General features: G+C 36.5%; 1 pseudogene; it reads right to left on the bottom strand.

Moving 5' to 3' along the window:
- Nucleotides 1-1,339: 1,339 nt before the first annotated feature.
- LOC149147272 (mannan endo-1,4-beta-mannosidase 6-like) overlaps nucleotides 1,340-24,931 on the bottom strand; it is a 50,396-nt pseudogene continuing 26,804 nt past the window's right edge.

Raw genomic sequence — 24,931 nt, forward strand, 5'->3', positions numbered from 1 at the left:
GGCACTTTTGTACGGTGATAGCTATTTATTTATGCTTAATGTATGAATAGCTCATTATGCGATAAGTTTTTCACAACTGTTTCGTCTAACTTTTTATGCGAAGTGGTTCATTCTTATTGATTTCTTTTCTCATAATAGCTGAATGATCTTTATTACCAGTTGTTATTTGAAATCTTTTTAGATCGAATAATAGAAGAATTACATCCCGGGTTAGTATAGACTTAGATGTTGCTGTTTTTTTAGATTACAATAGCATAGAATTAGATTAAAGTTTGAATTAGAATATCTTAATTAGGAACTGTTAGATCAGGAACATCAAATTCTACACACACACACTCATAGATTGGGAAACTGATCCCATTATCCCTAGTCGGACCCGCTATACCAAATGGATAAGGAGCTGCCAACCAAGGTCCGGACCAGGCGGGTATCCCACTTGTTGTCGACCCAATTTTCGGGGCTTCAATAGGAGACACTAGCTGCCATACTAGGCTCTCTCATACTGCTCCACCAATTCTTGAGGACCTTAGCACACTATCATACACAACCTCTATGCAAATATCCTTGTATCCTCCATCTCTTTTAGGGATTCCAAATTCAAACAATAATAGAGGCATTTTTAGTGTCTTCTCACTGTGTTCAATATGAACTCGCCTCCCATTTTTCACAAACGAGATATGACATTATCGATCAATATTCTAAAAAATCTTGTGCAGAAGGATACCTTGGTGTTAATCTTGTTAAGGGCAGGCTCATAACCTTATCATTCACTATATGAAACCCTGTAAAAAGCTTGAGTATTGCACCAAGATAAACAATCGAAGATGTTTCATTTCAGTGAAAGATGGGTATGTCACGCTGTGTAATATCATCATTGAACTATGATGGAAAAGAATGAATGTGCATAATCTCAAAAGAGTAAATATACCCGAAATCTTTTCATCTTTATATGAAAATGTTTTCACAGTTTGAACTCATGTTGCCGATCAAATGTTTTTAGAAGAAATTATGTTTGTGTGGGAAACCAAAGAGCAAATATATCTTAACCTTGAATCTTTTAAATGAAAAGAAGTTTGGGAATGAAAATTTCCACAGTTTGAACTGATGTTGTGGATAAAATGCTTCTAAAAGAAATTGTGTTGTGTGTGGAAATTTTCTGAGGATGCTCCACCCACTATCGGGGACAAACAACACTATTTTTAGAGGTAGGGCATCCCTCCAAACATCAGACATTTCCCACACCAAACACAGTTTCTTCCAAAAATATTTGATTGAAAACATCAAAAGAAGTTTTATCTATTGATTTAAAAGAAGTTACACAACAAGTTTTTTAACAGATTTACCAGTTGGTGAGATAGATGTGTATAGAGGCAAAGTCGATGCCAGCAGCTTGGTGGTGGAAAATGTTCCTTCCTGATGCACACAAGTATGGGGATTAGACTCTATTCTATCAGGGCTAGAAGGCCTATAAAATCCTCCCATCCCTATGCCCGCTAGATGCTTGGGATCAATCAATTTTACATATGCATCCTTTTATTCTATCCACACTTGATCACATCAACATATATGTATGTACATTGATCATACTCTTCTTTACACATTATTATTTACAATCAAGAACATCCATGTGTCTAGTAGCAGAGGTCATAGTCACTTACATGCATTGTGTCTCCCGTTGGATCGGATTCACACTGGGATTCGTTTATGAGCTCTAAAGCAAATATAGTTGGATCATTCTTGTAAATCACATTTGTCAATGTGATCACATTGTTCAATATAACCTGTTGAAATGTATGTCATTCATGGTAGTGCTTAGTAGTGGGATTGTGAAACACTTTATAGTTGAGGTGGAATAGATGTGTTATTCATGAATAAATTTCTACATAGATATAATGTATAATTAAAAAAGAAAAAGACATAAAATTCTCAACGTTTAAAAATTTTGAAGTTAAAATGACCCTGTATACACTAGAGCCACCTAGATACTTAAACCAGATAGACAAACCCATTAACTAGAGAAAAAATAGCTAAAATGGGTTAGGCTTAACCTATTGGCTGAATAAAAATGAAGAGGCCTAGCCCTAACTAATCATGGAACCAACAAAATGGCACTTTGGAATAAATTAGGGTTAGATTTATCCTATTGGCTGAACAACAATGAAGAGCAGTGGCCCTCACCCTAACTGGTCATGAAGCTAACAAACTAGCACTTAGTAAAAAACCAATATTGCTTTAGTATGAGACTTCAAAGATGCACAGATAGCTTGCAAATGGGGAAATGAAGCTACAGTCAATACAATGCAGCACAAGTTATAAGAAGTTTTTTCTCACAATAGGAGAAGACAAAAAAAAATATTAGAACAAAGGATGTAAGATCCTTGTTGTTGGCATTAGGGCACAAGAGATAGCCTAATCTTGCAGTTTGTGTAAACTAATGTGAAGCACAAACATATAGAAGAAGATCGGTACTGGATAGTGTGGATGTATTTATTTCTTGTTGCCACTTGTTTTACCTATCATTTATTGATTTAAGATCCGTACTTGTACCCTATAACAAAGTTTCCTATCTCATTTTTCCATAAGTTGTTGCAATAATTTAATTGACAAAAGAACATAGTAGTAGTGTTAATCCATGGAATATATACAAAAAGAAATCCATATTTCTTTGACGAATTGAGATAGATCCAATAGAAGTATAAAATTCAAATAAAAAAAGAGTTTATACAAAGTGAAAATTTATTGCTTCTTAGGATTCAAAAATAAATTAAGAGGTCTGGAAGTGATGTAATTCTGTAACAATGCTTTTAAATTGTCATAATTTGGTAATATAAAAAGTTAGATAATCCATAATTTTAAATGAATATTTGATGATCTAAATTGATACAACATTGGGAAGAACTAATCTGGATTGATATAGTATTCGGAAAATCTCAAAAGGTCATCATTACATCATGTATGAAACTTGGATTATTACAAATCTCTCTTATTTAAAATTTCCACTCGATTATAATCAAATTAAAGATTTCAGGCTTCTGTGATCTATGTTTTGTGTAGTGTTATCTTCCAGAGTCATCACATTCATCTTTTGTTGGAATCAACGTTTCGAACCAACCTCTGTGGTTCATCTTCAGGAATAGATCCAAGAATGAATAAGTCAAAACTCAATAGGTTTGATAAATAAAGTTAGGGTTGGTCTAGAAATGAATACTAGCCGACATATTTAATTCAGACTTTTATTTTATTTTGTTGTTAATTATATAATTAATTTATATTTTAATGTATTGGCTTCATTTTTATATTTTTATTCTATTTTTATTTTTAGTTCCCAATTGAATGTCTAGTTTTTCTTTCTTAGGATTAGAAATTTATTAATTCATAATTAATACTAATTAGTGATTATGAACTTGTTAATAATTATGTGTATTATTAATTATTTTTTATTAATTATATGATTATTTTGATTTTAGGTTATGCTTGAATGATAACTATTGATACATATTTATTAACTATATGATTATTTTAATTTTAATTTATGCTTCAATGAATAAAAAATTTGAGGAATGGTTAAGTTAATTATAAATTAATGGTTAAGTGAATGTATAAATTAAAAATTTAAATTAATTATACAATTAATTTATATTTTAATTTATTGTTTTTATTTATATATTTTTATTTTATTTTTATTTTTAGTTCCTAATTAAATGTCTAGTTTTTCCTTCTTAGGATTAGAAATTTATTAATTCATAATTAATACTAATTAGTGATTATAAACTTATTAATAATTATGTGTATTATTAATTAATTTTTATTAATTATATGAATATTTTGTTTTTAAGTTATGTTTGAATGATAAATATTGATACATATTTATTAACTATATAATTATTTTAATTTTTAAGTTATGCTTGAATGATTAAAAATAAATAATAATTAATACTTGGTGACTAATAATGATCAACCCAATTCATTATTATGTCTTAATAAATTAATTTATGTTATGAGTTTATTAAATCTTGTTGAATTAAATTAAATAAAAACTTATATGTCCTTTTTTAGGTTTAGTGTATGATGTTGTTTAGGTATGTTGTGAATTTAATTATATTTCTATGCACTTATTGATAATTACTTCATAAAGAATTATATTGTTTTTAGAATTGAATATGATCAAATTAAAGTTGTTTGATTAATTTGTTTTTGTTTGGTGATTATGATTTTTATTTATTCTTTATGATTTGAGGAATGGTTAAGTGAATGTAGGGCTAGTGCAAATAAGAGGGCAAGGAACACTTAGAGGAAGGCAGGTTAAGAGGTGAGAGTTAGGATCTAATTATCACTAATTTTCCATCCATCATCACAGTTAAGGTTGTTAGGGTGTTTACCTATTTCGATGGCTTCTCTAAATTTCTCCTGGTGACAATGATAAATTTTGGCCACAACACAAGAGTTTTCAATACATATATGATGATTGGTTTTATTGGAGTGTTCAGCCAAAGCTTGAAATTTCTAACCAATTCTAATTAAATTGATAGTAAAAGAAAATTGTATATTTATTATTAGAATAACTTACTCGCTCCTAGGGTTCGAGCTATATACCTTAATATAGGATTTGAAGTAATTTTTGAGGGTTGGATTGGAGAAGAATGCATCATTGGAGGGGAGATTCAAACCATCATTTCGCCCCTATTTTACATATTGTGCTTTCCCTCCATACGCATCCCAGTTATTGACCAAACTCAATATCAATCAAATTTTGTTTCGCTTAGCTTCACTTATGACTAAATCTAGAGTTTGAAACTGAGAAAACTAGAAGAATATGATTTCATAAATGTGAACCACCTAGCCTATATGTCTCAAATCTGAAATGTCTAGATCATTGTTCTCGGAAATCCTGTGCAGAAGGATACCTTGGTGTTAATATTGTTAAGAGAAGGCTCATAACATTATCATTTACTATATGAAGCCCTATAAAAAGCTTTAGTATTGCACCAAGATAAATATTCGAAGATGTTTCATTTTAGTGAAAGATGGGTATGTCACTCTATGTAATATCATCATTGAACTATGATGGAAAAGAATGAATGTGCATAATATCAAAATAGTAAATATACCATGATCTTTTCATCTTTATATGAAAATGTTTTCACAGTTTGAACTCATGTTGGTGATCGAATGTTTTTAGAAGAAATTATGTTTGTGTTAGAAACCAAAGAGAAAATATATCTTAACCTTGAATATTTTAAATGAAAAGAAGATTGGGAATGAAGGTTTCCACAGTTTGAATTGATGTTGTGGATCAAATGCTTCTAGAAGAAAATGTGTAGTGTGTGGAAAATTCATTAGGACACTCCACCAACCATTAGGAATAAACAACGTTATTTTCATAGGTAGAGTGTCCCTCAAAACATTGAACATTTCCCACACCCAATATGATTTTTCCAAAAAGATTTTATTGACAACATGAAAATAATTTTATCCATTGATTCAAAAGAAGTTACACTGAAATTTGTTTTATCCCTTGAATGGGGTTGAGATACATGAGATAGAAATTACACTACAATTTGTTTCAACAAATTTACTAGTTTCTTAGATAGATGTGTATAGAAGAGAATTCGATGCCAGCAGCTTGGTGGTGGTGGATGAAATCGATTCCTTCCTGATGCACACAAGTATAGGTATTGGACTCTATTCTATCAGGGCTAGAAGGCCAATAAAATACTTCCATCCCTATGCCCACTAGATGCTTGGTATCAGTCAATTTCACATATGCATCCATTTCATCCATCCACACCTAATCACATCACCATATATGTATGTGCATTGGTCACATTCTTCTTTACACCTTATTATCTGCAATCAATAAAATCCATTTGTCAAGTTGTAAGGTCATAGTAACCTACATGCAATGTGTCTTTGGTTGGAACGGATTCACGTCGGGGTTCATTTATGAGCTCCCATGAAAATATAGTTGGACTGTTCTTGTAAGCCACATTTGTCAACGTGTTCACCCTATTCAATCTAACCAGTTGAAATGTGTGCCATTCATGGTAACACTTAGTAGTGGGATTATGAAACACTTTACAGTCAAGGTGGAACAATTGTGTTATTTAGCACTACATTTCTACATAGATATACTATACAATTAAAAACAAATTAGACATAAACTTCCCAATGTTTAAAACATTTGAAGTTAAAATTACCATATATACACCATAGCCACATGTTATAGACATATTTGGGAACTTCAACCCCAATCTTATATGTCAATAAACTAGGGCTCTTCAAACCCTAAAAGAGTTGCTTCATACCCTAAAATAACATGGTCATCTGATTACATCATTCCCCAAAAGTTCCACCTGAGAAGCCATCCAGAATTGGCCTAAACTGGACCATACTGACTGCTCCACTGTTAGGGTGCGATGCATACTGACTTCTACACTAGCCAGGTGCGAGGCATACTGATTAGGCCTTCTATAGGGTGCGATGGGCGAGGATGGACAAATGTTCGAGAAACTTCTCATGGAATCTTCTAGAAACTTCTCTTATGACACTTGCCTCTCTGAATTCGCCCAGGGATGAGTAAGAGATCCAAGAAATATCCAAGTGGAACCAAATGCAACAAGTGGAATGACACTAATCAAAACCCTAGAGATGACTCACACACTTGCACACATCTATAAATGGATCCCTCATCTAAGAGATCTGGAGGCTGGAATATTGTGAATTGCAAGGAAGTGCTGATAGTTTGTGTTTGAGACAAGAGCATTGTATTGTTGGTGTGATCTTTCTATTTCATGAGGTGAAGAGGGATTGATGTTGGGAGGATGATGCTAGATCAGACAACTGGGTTGTAACTCTCCCTTCTATTGAATAAAGTTCTTCAAGTTTTCTTCCATATAATTGTACACTTGTGAATGTTATTATTTGTGAATGCCATTGTATGTTCATTATACATCTGATTTTGTAGTGTTTATGTTACCATAGATCAAGATGCTTTGATGTTTCTTTGCTACTGTGGTTCTATAGGTACTCTTCAAGTGGGATAAGTACAGAGAGGAGTTGCAAGCTCTATCAAGGGGGAGAAAGATCAAGCAAAGGATTAAGCAGAAGTTCTGGGTTGGTCCACTCATCTTTCTTTTATCCATTGTGTATAGAAGAAATCATTGAATTAATTTGAACTGTTGTTTCTAGGGTAGCTGCCAAGCCTAGAGGGCTAGTCGATTGAAAAGACGCTAGTTTTCCCAGAAACAAAATGGCGACTCCACTGGGGAACACCCTTGGACACATCTATAAATGGATCCCTCATCTAAGAAATCTGTTAGGCTTTAACAAAGGAAGCAGTCGACCATTAGGGATTCTTCCTAAGTTACCGATCACTTTGGGAAAGAAAACCGTTCATCTGAACGTGATGGTAGTCCCAGGACCATTATATTACAATCTACTCCTTGGACGTGACTATGTTTATAACATGGAGGCTATTGTTTCAACACTCTTCCGAGTGATGTGTTTCCCACATGAAGGCAAAATTTTCACTGTTGACCAGCTTTCATTTCCCGGTTCAAGCACAGCTCCAAGTCAAACATCATCCCTAAATGGTCCTTTTGCATCGAAAGTGTCTCTCCAACCTTCATTCCATCCACCTGATTGCCAGGAGTAGTCCGGTGAATGTAACGAAGCTTAGGGGGCATGCACTCTTGTCTATTCTGCGGATGAACCTAGTTGAAAAGATAAGTTTCCCTATAGGTTATGTGATTGGTCTGACACACCATTCACCTTTGTCTATTCTGCGGATGAAGCCAAGGAAGTGTTTTGTCTATTCTGCGGACGAAACCATCCTGCCTAACATGGTTTCCCTGTAGGTTATGTGATTGGTCTGACACACCATTCACCTTTGTCTATTTTGCGGATGAAGCTAAGGAAGTGTTTTGTCTATTCTACGGACGAAACCATCCTACCTAACCTCAGAAGTTTCCATATGGCTACTAGAGACTCTCCTTTTCATCATGCTGGGGGCATGCAAACTTTTTCAATTTCATTTTCTAGCTTTTTAGCTTTGTCGTTTTCTAGCCTTTTAGTTTTGTTTCAAGCTTTAGTTTTTTTCCTTTTTTTTTCGATTTCTTTTTCGATTTTTAGTTTAGAGCTTGCATAAAAAGAAAACTAAAACCGAGCATAGTTCCCCCATGGTTTAAGCTCGTTAAAAAATAAACCCACCACTGAGCAGAGTTCCCCCATGGTTCAAGCTCATTAAAAAATGAACCCAACTGGAGTAATTAACCTTTGTGATTGTCATTCTATTAGCCTTTTGAACCTTGGTTGTGTACCTCTCATCACCTCCATTCTTTTGGCCGATCATACGCTTCCACTTGGTTGTTTACCCTTTTTGAGGAACAGCTACAACGAGTGGTCTTGTTAGCCAACCTCTTCCCAGAAATGACCATGTTTTGAGAAGTTCCAATCTCACCCGGAACCAGTTGCTACCCTAGAAACCACTCTTTCCTCAAAACAAGTCTCCTTTAAACCATTTTTAGACTCGTTAAATATGAAAAGATTGTCGAGCACCAGCCTTTCTAGCTCATTAAAGTGATTGGAAATGTCATCCCTCCCGTATATTTTAATCTTTTCCGGACCTGAGGGATTATCTCACAAAAAGGATCAAGCGCTTGTCTTTTTCGGCTCATTAAAGTGATCGGAAAAGTCATCCCTTTTGTATTATTTTATCCTTTTTTGGACTTAAGGGATTATTCTACGAAAAAGAACTTATGGAGTTTTCTTTTTGTCCCTTTTCAAACTCTCTAAACATGAAGAGGACCGAGTTATCCTTGTCGTTAAACTTGTTAAAACAATAGCAACAAACTTGTCCATTCTAGACAAGACCGAGTTTCACTGTCACTAGACTCATTAAAACATACCGACAGGTTTGCCTGAAGGGCAAATTATAGAACAAGCATATGTTATCCTCCTCAAGCTTGACAAAAATAAAGAGGTAATGGTCAATAATGACTGGGGAAAAAGGGAAGAAACTTGAAGAAATTTATCGTAGCAAGTTTCTCTTGAACATGACACTTTCACTCCATCACCATTATTGAGTTAGGTTGGGTTATTTCTTTCACCGGTCCTCTAACCATTGGTCTTCCACACCATCCATATTTTGGGGTTAACGCTACCAATCCATCTCAGTGTCATTGAAATGTTCAAGAGAAGTCATTCAGTTGAGAAACCACAATCCAGTTAATGCCTCATCCACTGCAATACCTCCAACCTTCATCTTTTCATGACCGCCATTCCTGAATGTTGTGTCGTCAAATTGTTTTCACCTCTAGAAATCATTTTCTTTGTTTCGTGTCATAGATTTGGGATACATCAAGGCCCTCCTATGATGAGTTGCTTCTTGTCGACATCAGCTCTTTATCCAAGAAGTCGACTTAGAAACACCCCTTTCAGTGCTTTGAAGATTACATGCCTCAATGGAAAGTTTCTCACTTCCAGTGACATGCTGACATTAATGGCCTTCGACCAAAAGATTTTGCGTGGTGTTCGACATCGGATCATAAATTCACACCACGTGAATTGTACTATAGTACCTTGAGGGTCATTATCATTATCGGTGATTCCTCTCGCACTTGTTAACAACTCACATTATTGGTTGGTAATCAGGCGATGTCTTTCCATGTTCGACTTCAGAACATCTCTTCACATGGATCGACTTATACATCGAGTGAAGATTGAATGAGTTTGAAGGCCCTGTATCTAGTTTCATCCATCCAAGGTGCGACATATTCAGGAATATAAAAACATCAAATGTACAAAGATGCTTCACAGATGGTCATCCGGACCAAGGATGATGACTCTACACCTGAAGAATCACCAGTCGGCATATGCAGATGACTATTTGTTCTATGTACATGAAATGAATTTATAAAGCTGAGCATCGGAATACCCACCTCAGCTAGACCATGAAAATTATATTATAATGATGTATTGTATTGTATCTTATACAGGTCACCTTCCAGTTCGAAACCTCGATTCCTCATGATAAAGCATTTCACCTGACATCAAGATTTACAACTTCATGCTTTAGGGGGCTACTGTTATAGACATATTTGGGAACTTCAACCCCAATCTTATATGTCAATAAACTAGGGCTCTTCAACCCCTAAAAGAGTTGCTTCATACCCTAAAAGAACATGGTCATTTGATTACATCATTCCCCAAAAGTTCCACCTAAGAAACCATCCAGAATTGGCCTAAACTGGACCATACTGACTGCTCCACTGTCAAGGTGCGATGCATACTAACTTCTACACTAGCCAGGTGCGATGCATACTGATTAGGCCTTCTATAGGGTGTGATGGGTGAGGATGGACAAATGTCTGAGACAGTTTGCTAAGTGGATGCTCATGGAATCTTCTAGAAACTTCTCTTATGACACTTGCCTCTCTGAATTCGCTCAGGGATGAGTAAGAGATCCAAGAAATCTCCAAGTGGAACCAAATGCAACAAGTGGAATGACACTAATCAAAACCCCAGAGATGACTCACACCCTTGCACACATCTATAAATGGATCCCTCATCTAAGAGATCTGGAGGTTGGAATATTGTGAATTGCAAGGAAGTGCTGATAGTTTGTGTTTGAGACAAGAGCATTGTGTTGTTGGTGTGATCTTCTTATTGCATGAGGTGAAGAGGGATTGATGTTGGGAGGATGATGCTGGATCAGACAACTGGGTTGTAATTCTCCCTTCTATTTAATAAAGTTCTTCAAGTTTTCTTCCATATAATTGTGCACTTATGAATGCTATTATTTGTGAATGCCATTGTATGTTCATTATACATCTGATTCTGTAGTGTTTATGTTACAATAGATCAAGATGCTTTGATGGTTCTTTGCTACTATGTTTCTATAGTACTCTTCAAGTGGGATAAGTATGGAGAGGAGTTGCAAGCTCTATCAAGGGGTAGAAAGATAGAGCAAAGGATTAAGCGGAAGTTCCAGGTTGGTCCACTCATCTTTCTTTTATCTATTGCGTATAGAAGAAATCATTGAATTACTTTGAATTGTTGTTTCTAGGGTAGTTTCCAAACCTAGAGGGCTAGTCGATTGAAAAGGCACTAGTTTTCCCAAAAATACCACATAGATATTTAAACAAGATAGACCAACCCAATAACCAAAGAAAAAATAGTGAAAAGGGTTAGGCTAAACCTATTGGCTAAACAACAATGAAGAGGCCTAGCCGTAACTAATCATGGAACCAACAAACTAGCACTTAGGAAGAAATTAGGGTTAGATTAAACCTATTGGTTGAACAACAATGAAGAGAAGTAGCCCTCACCATAACTTGTCATGAAGCCAAAAAACTAGCACTTAGCAAGAAACTAATATTGCTTTGGTAGGAGAGTTCAAAGATGCACAAATAGCTTGCAAATGGGGAAAGGATGCTACAGTCAATACAATGCAACACAAGTTAGAAGAAGTTTGTTCTCACAATAGGAGAAGACAGAACATATATTAGAACAAAGGATGTAAGATCCTTGCTGCTGGCATTAGGGCACAAGAGATAGTCTAATCTTGCATTTTGTGTAAACTAATGCTAAGCACAAAGATATAAAAGAAGACCGGTAGTAGATAGTGTGGACGTATTTAGCTTTTCTTCCACATTTGTTAGCTGTCATTTATTGATTTAAGTTTCGTACTTGTTATAGGTTCTGTAGTTGTACCCTATAACAGAGTTTCCTATCTCATTTTGCTACAGGTTGTTGCAATAATTTAATTGACAAAAGAACGTAGTAGTAGTGTTAAAGCCATGGAATATATACAAATATAAATCCATATTCCTTTGATGAAGTGAGATAAATCGAGTCAAAGCATAAAATTCAAATAAAAAAAAAAGAGTTTATACAAAGTGAAAAGCTATTGCTTCTCTGGATTCAAAAATAAATTAACGTCTTTGGAAGTGATGTAATTTTGTAACAACATTTTTAAATGGTCAGAATTTGGTAATATAAAATGTTAGATAATCCATAATTTAAACGAATATTTGATGATCTGAATTGATATGACACTCGGAAAAACTAATCTAGATTGATAAAGTATTAGGCAAAACTCAAAAGGTCATCATTACATCATGTATGAATCTTGGATTATTGCAAATATCTGTTATTTAAAATTTCCACTTGATTTTAATCAAATTTGTAGCTTGAAATTTCTAACGAGTTCTAATTAAATTGATAGTGAAATAAAAAGGTATATTTATTATTCGAATAACTTACTCCCTCCCAGGATTCGAGCTATAGACCTTAATATAGGATTTGAAGTAATTTTTAAGGGTTGGATCAGAGAATAATGCATCATTGGAGGGGAGATTGTTATGAAACCATCTCACAAAAAGATAGAAAAGATAGATCAACGAGTTAGAAATAACCCTCTTCGAGGGTGAAACCTCCTTTACATTACATAAACGAACAACTCTTCAATGATACAAATGACACAACCTCCTTTCTATATATAGGAGTCTAAGGGGTCACAATATAATCAGAGCAGACATAACAATAATAATGTAAGGGCACCACAATAACAATAATGGGCTTCTATGGGGCACAAAAATAACAATAAGAGGACTACACTAATAACAATGAGGGAATACTGGGCTTCTATGGGGCACATCAATAACAATAAGGGGGCTACACTAATAAAAATGTGGGAATACACTAGTATTATAGGGACCTAACATGTCCCTCTCCTTCAAAAAAAACATTGTCCTCAATGATTGAGTAGTTTTGGATTCTTTTGTATAAAATTCTCATCCTCCCATGTGGAATCTTCTGCTGGTAAGTTCTTCCACTTGATGAGATACTCTGAAATTGATCGATTTCGTAACTGTCGAGTTCTTGTTTCCATGACTTCTTCAGGTTCCAATATGATTTTTCCTTCCTCGTCAAGTTCTAGAAATATTGTTTGAAGTGGGAGCTTGTCACCTATAACCTTATTTAAGCATGAAACATGGAAAATTAGGTGCACTCTGGAAGATATTGGAAGCTCCAATTTGTATGCCATAGTACCAATGTTTTGCAACACATTGTAAGGACCATATTACTTTGGTGATAATTTGTTATCCTTCTTAGCTTGCTTGAAGGACATTTGTTTGTATGGTTGTAGCCGTAAAAACACCTAGTCACCTACATCAAAACATATTTCACTGCGATGTTGATCTACCTGTTGTTTCATTCTATTCTGCGCCAAAGTGAGGTTATCCTTTAAGAGTTGGAGAACTTGTTTTTGATGCTCTATGTGATCTTCCACCTCTTGAACCTTAGAATTTTCTCTTAAAGATGACGTGATGGATGGTGGATGATACCCATAAAGTGCCATAAATGGGGTCATTTTTTCTACAGTATGGAAGGAAGTGTTATACCACCATTCAGCCAGAGGTAACCATTTGACCCATTGTGTTTGTTTATTAGATACAAAGAAACGAAGATATCCTTCCAAACATTTGTTTACTATCTCAGTTTGCTCATTTGATTGAGGATGATATGATTAGCTATGAGCTAATTGAGTACCTAGACAAGAAAATAACCCCGTCCAAAAATTTCCAGTGAAAATAGGATCTCCATCTCTTATAGTAATCTTTGGGTTTCCATGTAGCTTTTGAATTGTTTCCATAAATGCAGTAGCACTTGTACTAGCTTTAAATGGAGGAGATAGTGCACAAAAGTGTGCATACTTTATAAGTCTATCAACTACCACCATGATGACACTCTTTCCTTCGGACTTGGGTAAACATGTGATAAAATGCATTGAAACCTCCTCCCAACGTTGACCTAGAATGGATAAAGGTTGTAACAGACCCGGGGCCTTAATTGTCTCAACTTTATTTTGTTGGAAAACCAAGCATTCCACCACAAAATTTTGAATATCAACTTTATGGCCATCCCAAAAGAATTCGTTCTTAATCTTGTGGTAGGTTTTTAAAAATCCTGAGTGCCCTCCTAAGGGAGAGGTGTGCAATGCAAGAACAATCTTTTGTTTGAGTTGGGAATTATTACAAAGGTATAAGCGATCTTTGTACCATAATGCATCATTTTTCAAGCTAAATGTATTAGATGTACTAGGATCTTGCTGCAACTTTTGAATGAGTTGCCACACTTCTTCATCATTCTTCCATTCATCCCTCGCTTCGGTTATCCAATCTGGTTGGATAATAGAAATGGCACAAAGAAATGCTTCCACATCCTCATCCTTTCTTGAGAGTGCATCTGCAACAACATTTTTCTTCCCTTTTTTATATATGATTTCAAAGTAATAACCAAACATCTTTGTGACCCATTTTTGTTGTTCCTCCGAAGACAATATTTGTTCTAAAAGGTATTTAGGACTATCATGATCTATTTTTGCCTTGAAGTGCCTTCCTATTAGGTAAGGTCACCATTTCTTAAATGCATATAGTATTGCCAACATTTCCTTCTCATAAATAGCTTTGTGTAAATACTTTCCTTTGATTTGACAACTTTCAAAAGCATTGGGTCTTCCTTCTTATATTAAAACAACACCAATTCCATTTCATGAGGCATCACATTCCACAATAAAGTTTTTTGTGAAGTCTGGCGTAGCTAAGACTGGTACTTGACACATTGCCTCTTTAAGATGCTCAAAGGCCTTAGTTGCTTATGTAGTCCAAGAAAATTCATCTTTCTTCAATAATGTTGTTAGAGGTTCTACTATTCTGCCATAGTTCTTAACAAAATTGCAATAATACCGTGTCAACCCAAGAAATCCTCACAGATTCTTTATGGATGTTAGAAGTTATCATACCCAAAGATTGTAACCATTGGACTCCTAGTACAACATCAACACCGCCCATTGGAATGGAAAACATTGGACTATTCACTACATATTCTCCCATGGATAGCTTGATATTATGACACTTTCCAGAGAAATTTATCATTCCTCCATTTGCAACCATCACTTGACACTTTGATGTTGGATATAGGAAGAAATTTAATTCCTTTTCTATCTTACAATGAATAAAATTATGGGTACTACCTTAATCAATCAACACTATTACCTTTTTCTTCTTGATATGTCCTTCTATCCTGGGTGTTTGAGGCGTGGTAATTCCTGCCAATGCATTACAAGATATGGTCAGATTCATTTCTTCTTTCTCTGTGGTTGATACCTAGTGTATATCCTCCTCTTTTGATGTTTCTTGTTCCTTTTCTTCCTCCTCTTCACAATCTGTATATAATAATTTCTTCTCAGCACATTTATGACCTTTAGTGTATTTTCTATCACAACTGTAACAAATCCCTTTTGCTCTTTTTTCCTCCAATTATTGTGGTGTCAACCTTGTAGGTTGTGGAAGGCTAGGACCAGTAACACTTCCATCTTTATAGTTGTGATTGGTAGTGATCTAGGTGGCTCCAGAGACACACACAAGAGAAAGAGGGCTTATGGAAGCTCGAAAATCAAAGTGATCATAATGCTTTCAAACTAGGACCATAGCGTAGATCTCGTCGTCCTGATCACAACAGTGTGAACGGTTCGTCAATCCAAGCTCGTATGAGGGAGAATGAGCCAGCCAAAGTTTTGGTCAAATTTGGGCTGTGGGCCATGACCCCCACCACCCCCATTGGGTCCATCCATCCAGATATATATATATATATATATATATATATATCTATATATATATATATATATATATATATATATATATATATATATATATATATATATATATATATATATTAAAATGGGTGGTGGGCCATGACCCCCACCACCCCCATCGGGACCCAAAACAAATTTTAAATAAATTTTAGGTCCACGGGCCATGACCCCCGCTGACCCCGAACCAGCCACCAAATCAAAGTTAAATTTGGGTCGGTAGCCATTACCCCGCCGAACCCTCCATCAACCACCGCATCATATATAACTATATACGGGGTGGGTGGGTCACCTCTGGTGGACCCAACCCACACCCTGACACCACACCTTATATTAAATGTGAGGCCAGTGGGGATTGAGCCCACCCAGCCCACGTGTGCCAGCCCCCACTGAGCAGCGCCATGTACCAACCCAAAACGTAACGAACGCAACCGCCCATTCAACATGATTACATCAAACCTTAACGTTGGTTGCAAACAGACCACCACACCCAAAATTAAAACAAACGACGTGTATATATGGCGCAGGTAGGATTTGATCCCCTGACCTGTCCGCCTTATCACCTCCGCCCTAACCAATGTGTCGTGGGTGCTTTATTGATATTTCTGCCACTAAAACATATTAAAACCTTATGTTTCCATTTGGCACAGGGGGGTGTAGAGAACCAAACGGGAATGAACGGAGCAGACCAACATTGGAACCGTGAGCATATGCAGTTCTAGGAGGCAAAGATGGAGCACAGAAATCGAGGCATAATTTTTAATTAATTTATTGCGGGTGGAACCATGAGCCCAGAGAAGAGGCAGGCATAACCATGATTGGGCGAAATTCTCAAGAGGATGAAATTTTTGTAGTGTCCAAATTGGACAAATTTTATGTCGATATTACACCTCTAAGCAATATGAACATGATGGCATAGTCAGTTTCCTGATCTGGGCAGAAAATATTCAGATGACATGGAGGAGGGAATCTTTGAGTAATCTAGGGGAGTCTAAAAGATTCCTCAAGCCAAAGATTTTCATTTTCTCAGAATTCATAAATTTTATAGTCGATTTTACCCTATTCGACGCCACAAATCTGATAGTGCATTCAGATTCTCCATTTGATCATTTAATTTTTTAGCCACTTTTCAAAGTGGAGTGTAGGTGTCAGCATTCATGTGCGAGCAGTCATTCCATGAGATTCGACGCCGCAAGATTGATGGTACGGCCAGCTCCAGTAGTTTGACATCCTTTTCTTCAGATGGCCCCATGATGTGAGGTATATGCAGTGTGTTCATGTATTTCTTTGTCTATGAGATGCATTGTGCTACATAGATCCCTGTCTGATGTTTGATGTGAGATCTTGTTTTCTTACTTGCTTTATGATTCCTACTCGATGTGACGCGAAATAATTTTTGGGATGTACTTGTTGTCATGGTTCATCATGTTTTGTTGAGATCCCTTTGTTGTTATGTTGATGGGATACTCATGTGTCACCATGTATGTTTGCATTGAGATCCCTTTTATGCCATGTTGGCAGGATGCTCATTATCATCATGCATGAGTTTAGGTCATATTGATATGAGTCCTTTTTGAATGAGAGTTACTGCAGTGGAACATCTCTTGGAGCCACTCCTTCATGAGGGAATTTTCCTTATATGATAGTGACGTAACCACTTGTGTACATCATCACGATTGACAACACTTAATGCACCGACCTACACCATCTTAACATCAGGGCCTGGAGACGTAGTCCCTCCTGGATGGACTCCATTATCAACATCTTGTGTTTTGTGTTGTTGATGATTGTCATGTTACTTCTTCTTTATAGCATGCATTTATGTTCCTTTACGATATTTTGATTGCAATTCTAATCACATCACAAAAGTAAAAGATCTTGGTTAAATCCGAAATTTGAGTCAACTCGGATCAAGTTTGGTATCAGAGCGGTCTTTGCGTGGATGTGAATTGCAAGCGTGAAAAATGGAACATGCAGCGACAGAGGATGAAAAAGCGATGTATGAAACCATGCTCAAAATTTCCCAAAGGGTGGAAATAATGTATGAAGCTCTACAAAAAGAGACAGAGGAAAAGGAGCGATTGCAGCTTCAGTTGCGAGCCACGGAAGAGGCCCTGGAAGAACTGAAGCACAACAACCAGAATCTTCAAACAGAGAATGTTGAATTGAAGATGCTTCTACATGAAGAGAAAGAGGAAATTTTTTTTTTTCTAAAACTGTTGCAAGCTAAGGACAATGCCTTGGAAAAGCTACAACGTGACCCATGTGAGGTAATTCTCTAAATTCATGTATGTGTCCTGACGATGATTTCACTATTTTTGAAAATCATACCATAGGAATTGGGTCCAAACTGTTGAAGAGAATGGGGTATGAAGGAAAGGGCTTGGGAGTTAATGGCCAAGGCATTGTCAACCCCATCAAAGTAGAGGAATTACCCCATCAGGCAGGACTTGGGTATGTCAGAAAGGAAGTTGGGGAATGCGCCGAGACAACTAGCGAACCACCAACAACAGATGATGAGAAGCCCTCATCAATTCTTTCCAAATCGACCAAGGAGGTAAAAGATGTTGATTTCCTTTCAGTTTCGTCTTCACGTATTATGATTTCTGTTGGAGATGTGGAGATACCAATTACAGGGACAAACATGAGGCTCCTTACTAGGATGAGGTACAAGGAGGAAAAAGAACTTGGTGTTAATAACCAAGGCATAACTCAACCATTGGAGGTTGTACAGAGACCTCAATTTGCAGGCTTAGGATACACCGAAGGAGAATGCTCGAAGGTGTTAGATTCTTCCAAGACATTGTGGAAATCATCAAGGAAAGAGAATGATGGGAACACATCCCCATCATCCCATGGCAGTGCCCATTGCAGGGAAAGAGCTTAGGCAAGTTCTCATTACCATAATGACACCAGAGGTAGCAAGGAAAGGTATAAAATAGTCTCAACACTCGAATGTTCATTTTGATTATAATCATGTGGTTAATGATGGACATAAATCAAGGCATCGAAAAACATGTACCTTTTGTGGATTACATAGCCATACATTTTCTAAGTGTTGGAAAAGAATAGCAGCACCCAAAAGGAGGAGGCATGAAAGACCCTCTCAATAGCAAGTAAAGAAACATGTTAATCAGATTTGGAGGAAGAAGATGTACTGCATCCATTGCAACAGAGGTGGCCATCAAATAGCCACTTGTTGAAGGCTCCATCTAGAGAAACGCCTTAAATACAAAGTGTTGGTGCATGAACAAGGTGAAACAATTGTTCGACAAGAAAAACCACCATAGGGGGATGACCCATTCACAACGATAAGTAAAAAATGGTTTCTAGATATGTTAGCTTGACATGGTCGTGCTTTTGTAAATAATTTGTTGCATTTTAAAATGTAAAAGTGATGTGTTTTCCATCACTTATTTAGAAAAAATGATTTCTAGTCTTATTTTGAGTTGCATGATAAACTGTGAAAGTGATGTCGTGTTTCCATCACTTGTTAAAGAAAAATAGTGTTTGGCCTTATCTTTGTAAACCATGTGTTGTAGCAATAATGTGTTTTCTGTTACTTGTTGAAGCAACGATGATATGTTGGCCTTGTTTTTGGTAGCTGGGGTATTGTTTCCATCTTGATGTAAACTTGACCACTAAGTATGTGTCATAAATTGTGGCAAGTAGGGGATGCTTGGGTCATTATTTGGTCATGTAAGTCAAGCATGTAACTGTGGGCTAGGTTTAAGTGTCCTACAATTTTACTGACCTTGAGGCATGAAACCTAGCTCCCGAAAGTGGGAAAAATTGTGGCCTTGTTAAATTTCCCAATGTCCCTTATTTTCGAAAGATTTGAAAAATGACTATTATGTTTTATAAATAATATATATATATATATATATATATATATATATATATATATATATATATATATATATATATATATATATATATTAAAATGGGTGTGTAGGTTTTAACCCTGTACAGAAATTACCTGCATACGAATTCTTAAACAAAGAAAATAAACAATGCGAGAGCATAACCCATAAAACACATATGCACAAAGATTTTTCCCTGGATCCCCAAACCGGGACTACCAGCTTGATTTTTCATTATATTCCTTTCAATGTTACAATACATATGTATACATGCCGAAGCATTCAATACCATGGACCGAAAAACCATCGCGTCCAATACCATGTGCGAAAATCATGCACAAAACCATAGGTAGGTTCACCCAACCTAATATAGGGTCCAAAAAAAATTTTCCCGGGGCACTGCCCCGGACCCCGTAGAGGGGGGCTACCCGCCCCCCTCAAACCCCCCGGACAGGGGGGGCTGCCGCCCCCCTCTAACCCCCCGTTTAACTACGTAGGTTAGTCGTGGAAAGAATATAACACAACCCAACAGGGTGGTGGGCTATGACCCCCATCGAGACCCAAAATAAATTTTAAATAAATTTTGGGTCAATGGGCCATGATCCCAGCCAACCCCCAACCAACCACCAAATCAAAGTTAAATTTGGGTCGGCAGCTATTACCTCGTTGAACCCTCCCTCAACCATTGCACCATATAAAACTATATACGGGGTGGGCATGCCACCATCGGTGGACCCGGAACACGCCCCAACACCACACCTTATATTAAATGTGAGCTGGCGGGGATTGAACCCGCTCAGTCCCACCAGGCGCGTCCCATATACCAACCCAAAATGTAACCAATGCAACTGCCCATTCAACACAGTTACATCAAACCTTAACGTTGGTTGCAAACAAACCATCGCGCCAAAAATTAGAACAAACAACATGTATATATGGCACAACCAGGATTTGATCCCCCGACCTATCCGCCTTATTACCTCCACCCTAACCAACGTGTCGTGGGCACTTCATTGATATTTCTGCCATCGAAACATATTAAAACTTTATGTTTCCATTTGGCACGAGGGGTGTAGAGAATGGAATGGGAATGAATGGAGCAGACCAACAATGGAACCGCGAGCATATGTAGTTCCAGGAGGCGAAGATAGAGCACGGAAATAAATACATAATTTGAAATTAATTTATTGCAGGTGGAACCATGATTGGGCAAAATTCTCAAGAGGGTGAAATTTTTGCAGTGTCCAAATTGGACAAATTTTATGTCGATCTTACACCTCTCAGTGACACGAACCTGTTGGCGTAGTCAATTTCCTGATCTGAGCAGCAACTCTTCAGATGACCTGGAGGAGGGAATCTTTGAGGAATCTAGGGGGAATCTAAAAGATTCCTTTAGCCCCAGATTTTCATTTTCTCAGAATTCAGAAATTTTACAGTCAATTTTACCCTATTCGATGCCACAAATCTGATGGTGCATTCATATTTTCCATTTGATCATTTCATTTTTCAGCCACTTTTCAAAGTGGAGTGCAGGTGTCAACATTCATGTACGAGGAGCCATTTCCATGAGATTCAACACCACAATATTGATGGTATGGCCAGCTTCAGTAGTTTGACATCCTTTTCTTCATATGGCCCCAGGATGTGAGGTATATGCAGTGTGTTCATGTACTTATTTTTCCATGAGATGCATTGTGCTGCATAGATCCCTGTTTGATGTTTGATGAGAGATCTTGTTTTCTTACTTGCTTCATGATTCCTGCTTGATGTGATGCAGAATCATTTGTGGGATGTACTTGTTGTCATTATTCATCATGTTTTTTTGAGATCCTTTTGTTGTTATGTTTATGGGATACTCATGTGTCACCATGTATGTTTGCATTAAGATCCATTTTATGCCATGTTGGCGGGATGCTCATTATCATCATGCATGAGTTTAGGTCATACTGATAGGAGTCCTTTTTGAATGAGATTTCCTCAGCGAAACATCTCTTGGAGCCACTCTTGGGTGATTGCATTTTCCTTGTATGATAGCGACGTCGCCACCTATGTACATCATCATGATTGACAACACTTAACGTAGCAGCCTACACCATCTTGACACCGGGGCTCGGAGACGTAGTCCCTCCTAGATGAACTTCGTTATCAACATCTTGTGTTTTGTGTTGTTGATGATTATCATGTTCCTTCTTCTTTACAACATGCATTTATGTTCCTTTATGCTATTTTAATTGCAATTCTAATCACATCACGAAAGTAAAAGGTCTTGGTTAAATTCGGGAGTTGAGTCAACTCAGATCAGGTAGACTTCCTTGTTGCCATAATTTTGCTTTCAACTTTTCTTGCCACCCTGAATGCCTTCTCCAAGGAATCAGGTTCCTAAAGGTGAACCTCATGTTGGATTTTATCTTTTAAAGTCCCTATGAAGACATCAATCCTATGCTGCTCTATAATATCGGTTACCCTAATATTCAATTTTTGTAATTCTTCAATGTGCTCTGTTGTTCAACCCTTTTGTTTGATACTTAACAATTGGCTAAAGAAGGTGTTGCTCTTTGTATCTTCATAATGTGCTATCATTTATTTTGTAAAAATTGACCAGGTGACAAGTGGTTTACGAGAACAAAGCCATCTATACCATACAAACTGATTGGGTTCTAAATATAAATATGCAATATGTACCTTTTGTGAGGGTTGCACATCCTTTAGATAAAAATATTTTTCCATCTGTATCATCCAAGTTACCGGATCCTTCCCATCAAACTTCCACATCTCTATCTTTAGAAAGCAGTGTTTCTTAAACCCCACATGGGAGTCTCTAAAATTGTGATTGATATTTCTTTAGTCTTCATCATTATATTCATGGATTTCCTTGTCACCAATGGGACGCCTTTCTTCTAGCAACTTTGCCAAACTTTCTTTCAATCCTTCTATCTTGACATTCATCATTGCTTCCATGTCTAATTTTAAACCATCATTCAAAAATACCATGTCCCTTTTTATACCATCTATATTAACATTCATCATGGCTTCCAATACATTTTTTGTTACTTTTTGCCAGAGTGAAATTTGTTGCATTTGTTCTTGCAATTTTGATATATCATGTTGCATTTCTTCCTCTTCTTCATATGTCATAGTGGAAATTGTGGGTTTCTTACTAGGTGTTTCCATTTTCTTTCTTCGGGGCATCTATTAATGATAATTATGCTTCACTATGCCCTTTTTAATCACTTCAAACCAATTTTTCAAACCAAACTTATGCAATTTTTTATTTTTATTTTTAAATACTACACACCTTTTTTTTGTTGGGTAGGAGCTCGATATTGAATCTGTTGTACCTTTGCAATTTCCTATCTCCAAGGTCTAAAATTGCGTCCTATGGCAGCCCTCTAAAACCTCTTTCTAGCCCCACAGGTCTGATAAATATTGGAGTCTTCAAGAAAGAGTTAGGCCAAATCTCCAACATTGACCTCATTATAGAATTCTTCAGTAAAGCAAACTTGTACAAAGTGCCACGTATCATTGTTTCCACCTTAGGACCTCTAAATGCTACACTGAAAGATACAGTCCATCCCATTTTGGTAAATTCTTACGAAATTTCAATCTGATACCCATATAGAAAATTATTATAATTTTCCCATGGTCACCTATTTGGGATGTAATTCGGGATTCTGTAAAAACCCTAACTTCCTTGGATCATAGCTCCAAAAAATATAGCCTGATGAGATCTGAAATTCTGACCCGGGCGTCATCGAGGTTTCGGCTCATATGGGTTGTAATTTCAGAGTCAGAACCTTTGTAGAAACAAATTATAGTGAAAATTCCACGATGATCTTTTCAATATGGAATTATGGAGCTTACAAGAACCTTCACTTCCTCTGATCATATCTCCGAAAATATAGAGAGACGAGATCTGAAATTCAGACCCGAGGTTCAGAGAGATTTTAGCTCAAATGGGTTTTTTTTTATCTTCTGAAACTTCATAGAGAAAAGGTTATAGCGACCATTCCATGATGACCTGTTTGGAGTAGTGAAACCCTAGAATCCAAAGCTCTGATACCAAATGTTACAAAACCAACTCACAAAAAGATAGAAAAGATAGATCAACGAGTTAGAAATAAGCCTCTTCGAGGGGGAAACCTCCTTTGCATTACATAAATGAACTATTATTTGATGATTCAAATGACACAACCTCCTTTCTATATATAGGAGTCTAAGGGGGCACAATATAATCAGAGCCGACATAACAATAATAATGTAAGGGAACCACAATAAAAATAGTGGGCTCCTATGGGGAACAACAATAACAGTAAGGGGGCTACACTAATAACAATGAGGGAATAGTGGGATTCTATGGGGCACAACAATAACAATAAGGGGGCTACACTAATAACAATGTGGGAATACACTAATATTATAGGGACCTAACAGAGATTCAAACCAACATTTCACCCCCACATTACATATTGTGCTTTGCCTCCATACACATCCCACTTATTGAACAAACTCAATGTTAGGCGAATTTTATTTCGCTTGGATTCACTTATGAAAAAATCCAGAGCCTGAAAATGAGAAGAATATGATTTCATAAATGTGAACCACCTACCCTATATGTCTCAAATCTGAAAGGTCTAGTTCTTCCTAATACCTAGAACACTTGTTCATCATAAAAGCCAAAAGATATTTGTAGAAACGTCCAACATCTGTCATTGAAATCCCAAGTTTTACCTATAGTAAGTCCTACCGAAGCAGCCTCTTTAAGGACCAAGCTAATTTTGTTTTGGACGGAAGGATCAACAACAAGGACCATCAACTAGTATGCATTAAATCTATTCACATAGAATGGTGATCCTTTCAAGACAAACTCCATGCAATTTATTCTTGCCATACTCCATGATGGCTCTCATTCATTATCTATCCGCATTATTAAAACAAACTCAAACATAATACTTGTAGATTTCCAGAATATCTCTTAGATTTGTGATAATCTGATCAAGAGAAATGAGGGTACCTGTGAATATCTATGTAGTCAGCTATATTTTGCTCCGAAATTCAAATTTTATGAGTTTTGGGAAAAGACTATGTCACAAACTTACAGATAAAGACATCCTACCATAGAACAAGGAAACTGTTAGGACCAAAGGAAAAAGGACCAGTGGAACCACTAGATAAAAATTGGCTAAGAAATTGACAAATGGAATTGACTGTGATAAACCCCAACACCAATCCCACACACATCAATAGAAAAGAATTAGAATAAACCAAAGAAATTAAATATAAGTAAAAATAAATCCAAATGTATTAAATTTCTTCCAACATAGTATCGTTCATCCAATTCTTCTTAGGCTGAAAATGAAACCCCATTCACTGCCATGAGAGAGCAAGATTCCTCCATGGATACGGCAAAATCAAA

This window comes from Pinus tabuliformis, chromosome 9, assembly GCF_031772625.1.
Source record: "Pinus tabuliformis cultivar Carrire ecotype Pingquan chromosome 9, CPIR1, whole genome shotgun sequence".
NCBI classification, from domain to species: domain Eukaryota; kingdom Viridiplantae; phylum Streptophyta; class Pinopsida; order Pinales; family Pinaceae; genus Pinus; species Pinus tabuliformis.